At 44.6% G+C, this 12,081-nt stretch overlaps 1 protein-coding gene across 2 annotated transcripts in view; it reads right to left on the reverse strand.

The window, feature by feature from the left end:
• The window catches only part of LOC147667594 (palmitoyltransferase ZDHHC5-like), a 483,616-nt gene that overhangs the window by 187,814 nt on the left and 283,721 nt on the right, over positions 1–12,081 (reverse strand). The gene's annotated exons all lie outside the window — the stretch shown is intronic.

Raw genomic sequence — 12,081 nt, forward strand, 5'->3', positions numbered from 1 at the left:
ATCAAAGGCAAGGCCCAAAGGCGTGAGACTAAACAATAAAAATCGAGAAAGATGTGCACGAACTATGGGAATGCTTTTCTCTTGGAAGTTGTGCATGTCATAACTATCCTAGAGCAGTGGATGCCATTTCCCATCTGAAACTAATCCGGGTTTAACTTTTTAAAGAAATAGCCAACCCTAGTGACATTGACAAACTGTCCAATACTACACGATCTATGCGGCCACGGTTTGTTTGATCTCTTTGAGGCAACTTATCATAGTTTATTTTTGCACTCCAAAGAGTCATTGCATGCAGTACAGAAATGTTCAGGAGCATATATAAGAACACATCAGAGGGGTTTCGCTTCTTCAGCAACCACATTAAGAGTGGGGTGAAGATGAGGATTCACATGATTGCGCATTTGTCAAGAAACATTAACAGTGTGCTACGCAACTGGGTATACCAGAGAGAATGAAGCACAGCACTAACCATGTGCTGATTCAACCAAGGTCATCTGCTGCAAGGCCGACTTGCGCAGATGGTGTAGTGAAAGTAGCTCAAGTTAAAAGGTGGCAAATTTGAAGGGATGGTTGTAGGAACTTATTTATTGGTAACAATGGGCAATACTCTCCGTATATGTGACATGAAGGGGTATGGAATTGAATAAAATATCTACTTGTCCATAGGATAGGTTGCTACATAAATCTACTTGTCGTGTAAAAAAAATCCACTTGTTCCTCTGGTGCCACGAAATGCGCCTACAAATTATGGCAGCAATCTCATTCTATAAAAGCTCTGATAATGGCCTCCGATTATTGCAGGGCTAATACCATAGTAAGGTTTGAATTCAAGCAATTCCCTTAGTTTGCCACCTTTCCAGCGATATACATACTGGGGCTGGAGGTAGCGTTAAGCAATAGATTCAGGGTTGAAATGTGCGCTTGAGTCTGTGCTACGTTGCATGTTGTATGCATTTTCACCAGCCTATCTTGGACCTTTCCTCATATTGAGAATGATTGGAAATTTGCTCATGACAAGGGAATAAGAAAAAGTTCTTCCAGCGTTGAGGAAAAAAGTAGTTGGAGAGAAAGTGAACTTCTAAACAAATTTACACATGCATATTTGCACGTGATAAAATGCAGTTTGCAGATATTTTCCAGAAGTATGATTTCCTGGCCTACCTTCATAAATTATTGTGAATTCATAAAAGCCGTAAATCTGCACTACTGCAAGGACATATACATGGGTGCACCTTTGTGACTTAATTAAATAACTGGGCCCACAATTAGGTCTTGAGTTATCCAAGACCTTTTGTTTTTATTTAAATTCTTTTCCATCTATTGGCTGGCTTCACTGTGACTGACAGCATTCTGCTCTTTCAGAAGGAGCATATCAGCACACAAAGTAGTTTTGTGCAGTGCCTGAGACTGCAGTGGCAATGTGTGCTTTTTGAGAACATATTTTGGCTTTTTTGCCAATGATTGTTATAATGGTGAAGGTCAGGCATCCCACAACAAATAACGTTTTCCAAAACCCATGTCAAAACACGACACACACTGACACACTAAAAGGCTGACCACCATTGTCAGACCCATTGGCTATATCAATGATTGTTTATTTTCATGTTTCCTACAATCTTCTTGAAATTGGTTGCACTGATTTTCCATTCTGAATAGGTTTTGGGAATAGTAGCACGTATCAACATATGTTACTAGATGATGCTTCAAAGAAATGGTACCTACAATTTCACAGTAGTTTCGCTTAAAGCTTTATTTCCTTGTTGCATTGTTTTGTGAACATTTTATTTTGAAAGCAAAGACTCATCAATCTTGTTTTTAAACGTTTTCAAATATTTGCATCTAACCAGAGAGCATTCTGGGAGCATAAAACATATCCTCATATTGCTAAACTGCAAACCTGTACACATTTGTATACTAGGACCACTGTCAGCAGTATAGTATGAGTTTACATTTCCTTAGAGCCCTCAAGCTATTAAGAAAGGCTTTGCATTAATGAACCATAAATACAAGTTTGACAGCATTGACGTATAGACACATATATTACCTTAACTGCAGACAACACACTTCCCTAATCCATACTGTATTACTGAAAACTAGCATCCAAAGGGATTGTGCAGCAGGGGGTTGGGCCCATTTGTCCCATGGACAAAATACACATGGAAACCTGTTGCCCTTGACCCCAAACAATCTGCCCTGGGCGTCGGCCTATAGGAATTCCACACCCCTGAATGAATACAGGAGAACAAAATGTTTTCACTTCAATTACCATATTTTTGGTGATGCTATTCCTTCATGAAAACTCCTCACCTTATGAATATCCTCCATGAGCAAGTGCCACCAAAAGCAAGTACATAGGAACTTCTTCCTGCACATTTCTCACAATGTGAATGATTTCCAAAGCAATACACTGCAGGATGTGGGATTAAGTAGTGGCTTTAACCCAAGGAAGTTGGGAAGCATAGACCTGGCAAAGAAACAATCACTGTGTGCTGAGCCGTGAAGCAATAAGGATGACCACTAGGAAGCTTGGCAAATGTCAGCCAGAGGGATGCACCTGAAGAGGGCACAGGAAGCTTTCATCACCGTTGTGGAGTGGGCACAAATGCTAGTCAAAGGGACCTTCTTGGCCAAGGCAAAGCAGATTTTAATTTCTTGATTCAAAGGGTAAATCGATAGGATATCATCTACTTGGTTACCGCTTGATCCTACTTGACTACAGAGAAACCAGAGAGTCCACTCAAAGCAGGAGGGAGTTTCATGGATGACACATGAGAAAGGCCAACAGTATTTTGGCAAATATGCAGAGTAGAGGCTTGTAAATCGCGCACACTTTACACATCATGTGAGAGTGTTGGCAGTTGCTTCTTTGAAAATGTGAGCAGTGCGAAAAAACAGTCACTTGTACAAGGAGAGAGTGCAGTGGCTGCGATCTTATGTGGAGAAATGCAAAAAAAACAATTGATGAACAGAATGCTGAACAATGTCAAACATTCTCCCCAGTACAGAGATAAGGGCTTAAATCCTTTGTTTTTTTGCTCACCGGGCTCACACACCACCAGCCGTCAGTGCACGCTTCTACCAGGCACACACACCACCAGCCGTCACACACTACTAGGCGTCTGTGCATGCTTCCACCAGGCACACACCACCAGCTGTCAGTGCATGCTTTCACCAGGCACACACACCACCAGCCGCCAGTGCACGCTTTCACCAAGCACACACCACCAGCCGTCAGTGCACGCTTCCACCAGTCACACACACACACCACCAGCCGTCAGTGCACGCTTCCACCAGGCACACACACCACCAGCTGTCAGTGCACGCTTTCACCGGGTACACACCATCAGCCGTCAGTGCACGCTTTCACCAAGCACACACCACCAGCCGTCAGTGCACGCTTTCACCAAGCACACACCACCAGCCGTCAGTGCATGCTTCCACCAGTCACACACACACCACCAGCCGTCATTGCACGTTTCCACCAGGCACACACACCACCAGCCGTCAGTGCGCACTTTCACCAGGCACACACACCACCAGCCGTCAATGCAGCAGGCAGGCTCTTCTAAAAGTTTCTTTGTAAATAGGAGTTCAATGCGTTGGAGGGAGTAGGTTGAGTGTCCTTAAACCATGCGGAGTATGCAGGTGCAGTGCATGAACTCCTGTGTGAGTGAGTCATGCTGCCTGGGGCTCATTCACTCCACACTTGTAAATTGTGCCTGCACCAGGCTTTTTATCATTTGCAAAGTTCAGCGCATGCGCACAGCTAGGCAGCCCCACACCCCAGGGAATGACTGCTTCCTACAACCAGAATGGAAACAAAATTCAGAGCAATGAAAAGTTCATTTGATGCAAAGAACTGTTAACAAAAACCATGTCCAGCTATTATAGATCTGTCAACTTAAACAAAACAGCAACAAAAAACAAACAAGCATTGGCATAGCCAGTAGGTCTCGCTTTTTTGACCCTATAAGTATTTAGTTATGCAGCAGAATGTCCTTGGTGCAACACCAACTGTTGAATGGCTAAACACTTATAAGGTCCCAAATGCGAGACTTATTGGCTATGCCAATGCTTATCTTCTTAGATTGTTGGAATCTGCCTTCTTGGTACAGGGCTTCCCCCTAAATACTGTTTTTAGGTGGTGTTTTAGGGGTCTCAGGGTCAGTAGAAAATGGGCTACTGAACTTAGGGTGACTACACCCTTGGTGTGCTCACTCCACGTGGGGGAGTGAGCACAGTCCCTAATCCTGATTGGGGAGTGCCTGCCATCTGCAAGATGGCAGGCACGGAACAGTGGGCTTCACCTCGCCTCCCCCACCTGAGGGGTGGAGTTGGCAAAGGTGGGCACTTCTTCTGGGCTGGCTAATTTTTCCCGCCGGTCTTCCTGTCAAAAAGGAAGTGAGGCTGGAAGGGGGCCTGCTCCTGATAGCAGGAGGCTGGTGGTCGCATTACAAAGGCTGCAAGGCCTTTGAAGCTGCCCTGCCACAGATGGCTCTTCCTGGTCTGGGGGAGGTGTGAACCCCTCCACCCAGGAAAGGCTTTATTTCTGGGCTCGGGGAGCGATGGCCGAGCCCAGTGGTCCAGAAACATGTCTCGTGTCAGCAGGCTGGTGTGTACCAGTCAAGGAACCCACCAGGTGCTCGTAGTTTTTCAGGGGGCATCTCTAAGATGCCCTCTGAGTGCATTTTTCATCAAATTCCACACAGGTATCAGTGTGGATTTAATGTGCTGAAGTTTGATACCAAACTTCTCAGTTTTCAGTGTAGCCATTATGGTGCTGTGGAGGTCGTAATGACAACCTCCCAGTACTATATACTCTTAATGGCAGCACTGTACTTACAATGTCTAAGAATGGACTTGGACACTGTAGGGGTAGAGGCGTCATGCATCTGTACCTTCACCACTGGTATAGTGTACCCAGCTAGAGGGGTGGCTGATCTATGCCAGGGCAGTGGGTGGTAGGCATGCCACACAGGGATGTGTGCCATGTCGACTCCTCACTTTGTTCTGCACCAAAGTGTGTGAGTGTAAAGGTACAGGGCCTCTCAGGGTGGCCTTCCCTGGTCACAGTGCCCTGGGTACTTGGGGTGCCATTTACCAGGGGCTGACCTGTGGCCAGGATGCCATTTGGGTTTGGTACAGTTTTGGGGAAAGAACATAGGTCCTGGGAACCTGACTGGCAGGGACCATGGGGACATCAAGTCAAAGTGCATCAGCAGTTCGGGGGGGGGGGGGAGTACTGCAACAAAACCCAGCTTCTCACAGGGGAGACATCCACTATGTACATGTTTAAATTGCAGGACAGATAATGGGAATGTGCGTGAAGAGCACTCCAAATATAATGAAATTTTGACCTTCTAGTCAATCGGTGCTATGACTGATAAGGGTTGTCACTCCTTAGTTGAACTATTGTTAAGACTAGCCGGAAAGTTAGTCCAGTCATGCACTGTTCACTTGGTGTTGTCTCACACCTTCTCAAACTGAATCAATTAATATAACCATCACTTTTCATTCATTAAATTTTTCTTAATTGCAGCAAAGTTCATGTTTTAAATCACATGTTATAAATCAATCACAGTTAGTTTTTTGAACACAATGTATACATAAAATGTATTATCATGATTCTTCAAATATTCCAATCAACATTAACATATAACACATCTTAACCGCGTGCCCGATGCATGAATCTATACATTACATTAAGATTAATCAATAGCATCCATGGGCACACACAACAATCAATATGTTCTCATGATAGTGACTAGACTCTTGAGGCGGAAGCCGGGAGTCAGGGACCGCATTTCTTTTATTTGTGTAATTCTATTTATTTGACTCACACCATTTTTAGTAGATCGTAATGCTATACGAGTGACAATCTAAATATTCGTTTCTCTTTATTTACTTTGCACCATTAGTTGATCATAAAGCTAAAACTGTGTGGCATTTTTAATAATTACTAAACGTTGTGTTTGCGCGCTTTGATTTTAAAATAGCGCTTTGTCCCTACCTCCTCCTTTGCTTAGACATTCCACGCTGCTCTCAGTGGCCGATTAAGGGCCTCTCGAACGCGGGACTCGGCACGACCAACTTTCCTTAGGCGCCATATTGGGCGTACCATAGGCTCAGCGGACTAGTGTTTAGGGCGATTAGGCCCTGCCCTACAAAATGCCTCTCCCACCTCGGCCGCGCAGCGGACGAGCGCAGCGGGCGCGACAATGGCGCGCCAGAGGTAAGCCCGTTTGCGCTCGTCCGCGCTAGGCAGCGCTCAGAGCTCGGGATTATGGGAGATTACCATCAGGTCCCACTCAGACACTCTAGAGACGACCGGATGCACATGAGACAAAAGGTAGTTACACCATGCCTACACTCTGTGCCAGGGGATAGCCCCTCTAACCATTGCCTTCATTGCTCTTACAGGTTTAAGCCAGCTGAGCAGTGTCAAGCCACTGTTATCTCAATACGTATGGCCTTAGTTAATTGCAGATCGCTTCCAAAACACGCGGTAGAAATATATCAAACTCTAGAAAACCTCCAGTTGGAAATCCTCTTCCTGATCGAAACATGGTTAGGACCTGATTCAGACCCTGACATTGTTAAGTCCCTTCCACCGGGGTTCCTTATCCAACATATAGACCGATCAAAAGGGACTTCTTATCTACCGCCCGCCGGGCGCAATAGGACAATTCGGTAGTTCACTTTTGGAACACTCAGGCATACTGGCCGCCACCCACTCTAGTTTTATGATCCTAGGTGATCTCAATATCCATTTTGATAAAAGCGAAGATAAACTAGCCTCTGACCTTCTACTAGACCTTGAAACCCACCAGCTTAGACTGGAAAGTCGGTATCCCACCCACACGCTAGGCCACCTCCTCGATCCCATTTTTTCCAACATCCAGTCTCTTAAAAAAGTCCTGTAAAAAAATTGAAAGAGAGTGGAGAAAAAACTTCGATCCCATCAAGAAGTTAGAATATAAACACATGATTCTTAATTATAAAAAGGCCCTCAAAATGGGTCAGTCCAACTTTTTTGAGGAAAAAATTAGGCTTTCCGCAAATTCATCACGGGAGACCTTTCAAATTGTTAAAAAAACTCCTAAAAACCCCGGATCCTCCCTCTCCTGTGGAACCTTCAGTTAGCCGATGTAATGAATTAGCCACATTTTTTGACTCCAAAATTAAAAAGATTCTTCATTCCCTCCCTCCACAAACACCAGACATACCGCTTTCCTATAATCAGGCCAAACTGGCTCCTCAGGCATCGGAGCCGCAGCTTACTCAGTTCGCTCCCCTGACAGTAGATTCACTTTCCCCAGTAGTACAATCCATCAAAAGTGGATCTCCACTTGACCCGGCACCTTTTAGCATCCTAAAATCAGTTGCCCCAACGATCCTGCCCACCATGGCGGACTTGATTAACATCTCCCTTTCCCATGGTATTGTCCCGCCAAGCTGGAAAAAGGAAATTATCAAAGCCCTGATTAAGAAACCCCACCTAGATCCCTTGGAGTTAAGCAATTTTCGACTGATCTCATTGCTGCCAGGCATCAGTAAGGTCACGGAAAAATGTGTCAATCGTCAACTCTCCAACTACCTCGAAGTTAATGGCCTTCTTAAACCCTCAAAAACGGGCTTCAGGCGAGTACGGAGACCGCGATGCTGGCGGTGGTCGAAGAGGCAAGAAAGATCATTGACGCAAGAGGATCAGTGGCAGTGATCCTCCTGGATCTTAGTGCGGCCTTCGACACCGTCAACCACTCGATACTGGTCCACAGACTTAAGGAATTGGGTATCTCAGGGCCGGCACTGCTTTGGCTGGAATCCTTCCTGAATGACCGCTCTTTCCAGGTAGCGGATGGTAATTTTATCTCCAAGTCAACTTCTATACACTGTGGGGTCCCTCAGGGCTCATCCCTGAGTCCGACCCTTTTTAATATGTACATGTCCCCCCTTGAGAAGATCGTCGCTCAATTTGGGATTAAGCTATTAACCTATGCGGACGACACCCAGCTGGTGGTATCCCTCGGCCAGCAGGACCACCCCTCCACTAATCTCTATACCCGTCTTGGCGATATATAACCAAATGGATGGACAAGTCCCACCTTAGGCTCAACAGCGAAAAGACGGAGATCATGATCTTAGGCAACCAGTCATACTTTCGCCCAGAGTCCCTGTGGCCTCCCTGCATGGGCATACCCCTCACCCCCAAACATGAAATTAAGAGTTTGGAGATCTGGCTGGACGAGGGTCTTAACTTTTTCACTCAAGCTAGGAAAACTGCCGGAATCTGCTACGGTCTTTTACGAACCTCCAGAAAAATTCTCCCTCTACTTCATACACACGCCCAAAAACTTCTGATTCAAGGCCTTGTGGTGTCCCGTCTGGACTATGGCAATGCCTTATATCTAGGGGCCCCTAACAAGGTGTTGGCAAAACTTCAAACAGTGCAAAATACTGCCGCCCGCCTTCTCACGGGGACACACAATCGCTGTTCAGCTAAACTAGCCCTTAAATCACTACACTGGCTGCCCATCCAAGAAAGGGTTAATTTTAAAGCTCTTTGCACCACACATAAAATCTTGCATAGAAAGGCCCCTCCCATTCTAAATGATCTTATCCTCCCCTACAGAACTAACAGAACTCTTCGTTCTTCACACTCAAACCTGGCATCAGTACCCAGAATTAGGAAAGCCTGCTCTGGAGGCAGACTATTCTCCTACTATGCCTCTAAGTTGTGGAATACACTCCCCCCAGACATCCGGGCTCAGCCCAACCTTCTTTCATTCCGCAAATCACGTAAGACCTGGCTGTTTCCCTAAATTTCTTCTTCCTCAACTCTCGTCTGACTTATCACTAGCGCTGAGACGCTCACGGGCAGCCATGCGCTTTATAAATCTGTAAAATAATAATAATAATAAAAAAAAATTTTTCTAGAGTGGCCTCTGAGGAAGGTACCGTTTGGGTACCGAAATGCATCGGCACGCGATTAAGATGTGTCATATGTTAATGTTGATTGGAATATTTGAAGAATCATGATAATACATTTTATGTATACATTGTGTTAAAAAACTAACTGTGATTGATTTATAACATGTGAATTAAAAAAATTAACTGTTGCGATTAAGAAAAATTAAATGAATGAAAAGTGATGGTTATATTAATTGATTCCGTTTGAGAATTTGAGAAGGTGTGAGATAACACCAAGTGAACAGTGCATGACTGGACTAACTTTCCGGCTAGTCTTAACACTAAATTGCAGGACAGGCACTGGCGTTTTCGGAAGGGGTGCCTTCACTGAGCATACACACAAGGGGCAGAATGCTGGTTAATAGTTCTATAGTGTCTTGCAGTTTGCTGGTGATGGTGGGCGGTGGGAGGGTGTGGAGGAAGGTGCTTAAGCAAAAAGAGGCGTGTGAAGAGTGGCAAGCTATCAAGATCACACTTGTTTTCACACTGGTCATCATGTGCCTTTTCTTTCTGCCGTTACTCACGCTGCACTTTTTTCCCATAGGGAAACTTTGTTCTCGAATCTCAAAACAAACATTTGCAATGCAATAGGTCTTGCATTTGCAAGAGTTTGAGCTATTGGCACTGTAGATGACAATGCCTTTTATATATCTGTTTTGAAAACCTGCAAGCTGTGCGTATACAGACACTTTGTACTTCTAGTCCTTGCTTTCGAGCAGCGAGGCTGGCAGTCAAAGAGGCGCAGTTACTGCCAGCCTTGCTTCTTGTAAGCAACAACTATAAGTACAAAGTGCGTGTTTACGCACAGCTTGCAGGCTTTCAAAACAGATAAATAAATGACATTGTCGCACAAGTTACTACTTGTGTAACGATATATCTGTAAGAGACATTAGTTAGTGATAGATTCCTTACCCTAGAATATCTCCAGGCATCAGACTGGATCCAGAAAGCTTTCGCCAGCAGTATCCCTGCGCGGAGATAGGCGTAGTCTTACAGCTCCGCTTGCATCTTTGGCGTCGTATTCGCCGAGAAGACATCACTGGAGCTACTTCGACACGCCCATGAGCGTTTACATCGCTTCTGTACTTAACTTTCCACAACAGGAACGCAGAGCCATGTAAGATACTGCCCACTGGTGCATAGAAACTAGGGCCCGAAAGGATGACCTTAACCCTAGAAATCAGTTCGCAGAACAGGGAGGATGGGTGGGGCGGTAAGGAATCTATCACTAACTAATGTCTCTTACAGATATATTGCTACACAAGTAGTAACTTGTAAATCTGAAAGAAACACGTAATGATAGATTCCTTACCTTAGAATAGATACCCCAGCAATACCAACCCCGGTGGTGGGTCCGCGAATAAGATTACACTAGAAAGTCACGGAGAACAGAACGGCCAAAGAAGCCGTCTCTCCGGACTTTACTGTCCAGGCAATAATGCTTGGCAACAGTGTGCAGCGAGGCCCACGTGGCTGCCTGACAGAGGTCTTGCAGGGGGACATCACCTCCCAATGCAGTAGTAGCTGCTGTCGCCCTGGTATAATGTAGCAAACAAAACGAAAGGCCAGTCAGGTTTACTTCTGTTATCATTTGATCACACCCAGCCTATAAGTACTGAGCGATCAATGTTTTATTTCTATTTTTTATCTTCTTGTACTTTTTTGTTATCTTTTTTTGTATGTCATCAAAAGAACAGTTATCAAACAAAGAATACATTCAAAAAAACAATGTGCGCATTATATACAAGTGTTCAATATGCACACCAACAATAGTGGATTTCAAAAACACCAAAGATACATCACAACAAATAAATTAATACAATGCCTAAACATAATTTCAGAAATAGGCACCAGTCCTTTAAATTATAACAGAAGATAGGCTACAACACAGTTAATAGATACTGCCTGCCTGTCTTACTGAGCCAGTGATTAGGTATTTTTATGGTTGCACTACTAGGGACAGGAAGCGTGGTATTGTTTATATCCCTAGTTGCACCCTTCTTCTTTATCCCTGGCTCGGGGTCAACGCGTTTCGAACCACAAAAGGATTGAGGGTTCCCCTCAGGACACGGACTGGATGAAGCCGTAGCTGGGTGTAGCATTCGTGGTCTATTTGGATGGGGACAGCAGCCTCACAAAGGACAGAATTTCTGTCTGGATAGAACGCTCATGTTTAGTTAAAGTGGGAGCGGGAGCCAGACGCCGGAGGTACAGATGCGGAGCGGTTTGAACAATTAATGACTAAAATCCGATGAAGTAGAATTACCGGATCGAATGGCCGCACCATCAGTTTTCACAAACACCCTTCCTGAAGATCAGAAAACTCATGATGTGCGAGGCTCCCGCTCCCACTTAAACTAAACATGAGCGTTCTATCCAGACAGAAATTCTGTCCTTTGTGAGGCTGCTGTCCCCATCCAAATAGACCACGAATGCTACACCCAGCTACGGCTTCATCCAGTCCGTGTCCTGAGGGGAACCCTCAATCCTTTTGTGGTTCGAAACGCGTTGACCCCGAGCCAGGGATAAAGAAGAAGGGTGCAACTAGGGATATAAACAATACCACGCTTCCTGTCCCTAGTAGTGCAACCATAAAAATACCTAATCACTGGCTCAGTAAGACAGGCAGGCAGTATCTATTAACTGTGTTGTCCGCCTATCTTCTGTTATAATTTGAAGGACTGGTGCCTATTTCTGAAATTATGTTTAGGCATTGTATTAATTTATTTGTTGTGATGTATCTTTGGTGTTTTTGAAATCCACTATTGTTGGTGTGCATATTGAACACTTGTATATAATGCGCACATTGTTTTTTTGAATGTATTCTTTATTGTTTGATAACTGTTCTTTTGATGACATACAAAAAAAGATAACAAAAAAGTACAAGAAGATAAAAAATAGAAATAAAACATTGATCGCTCAGTACTTGTAGGCTGGGTGTGATCAAATGATAACAAAAGTAAACCTGACTGGCCTTTCGTTTTGTTTGCTATATTAGAGTGGTCCAAGCCGGTCAGAGACAGGACCCAAACCTTCCTTGTTGCCCTGGTATAATGGTCACGCAGCCCCACCGGAGGTTCCTTTTTAGCCATAGAATAACAGGCCTTGATA

The sequence above is a fragment of the Lissotriton vulgaris genome, unplaced genomic scaffold, assembly GCF_964263255.1.
Source record: "Lissotriton vulgaris unplaced genomic scaffold, aLisVul1.2 SCAFFOLD_409, whole genome shotgun sequence".
Classification (NCBI taxonomy): domain Eukaryota; kingdom Metazoa; phylum Chordata; class Amphibia; order Caudata; family Salamandridae; genus Lissotriton; species Lissotriton vulgaris.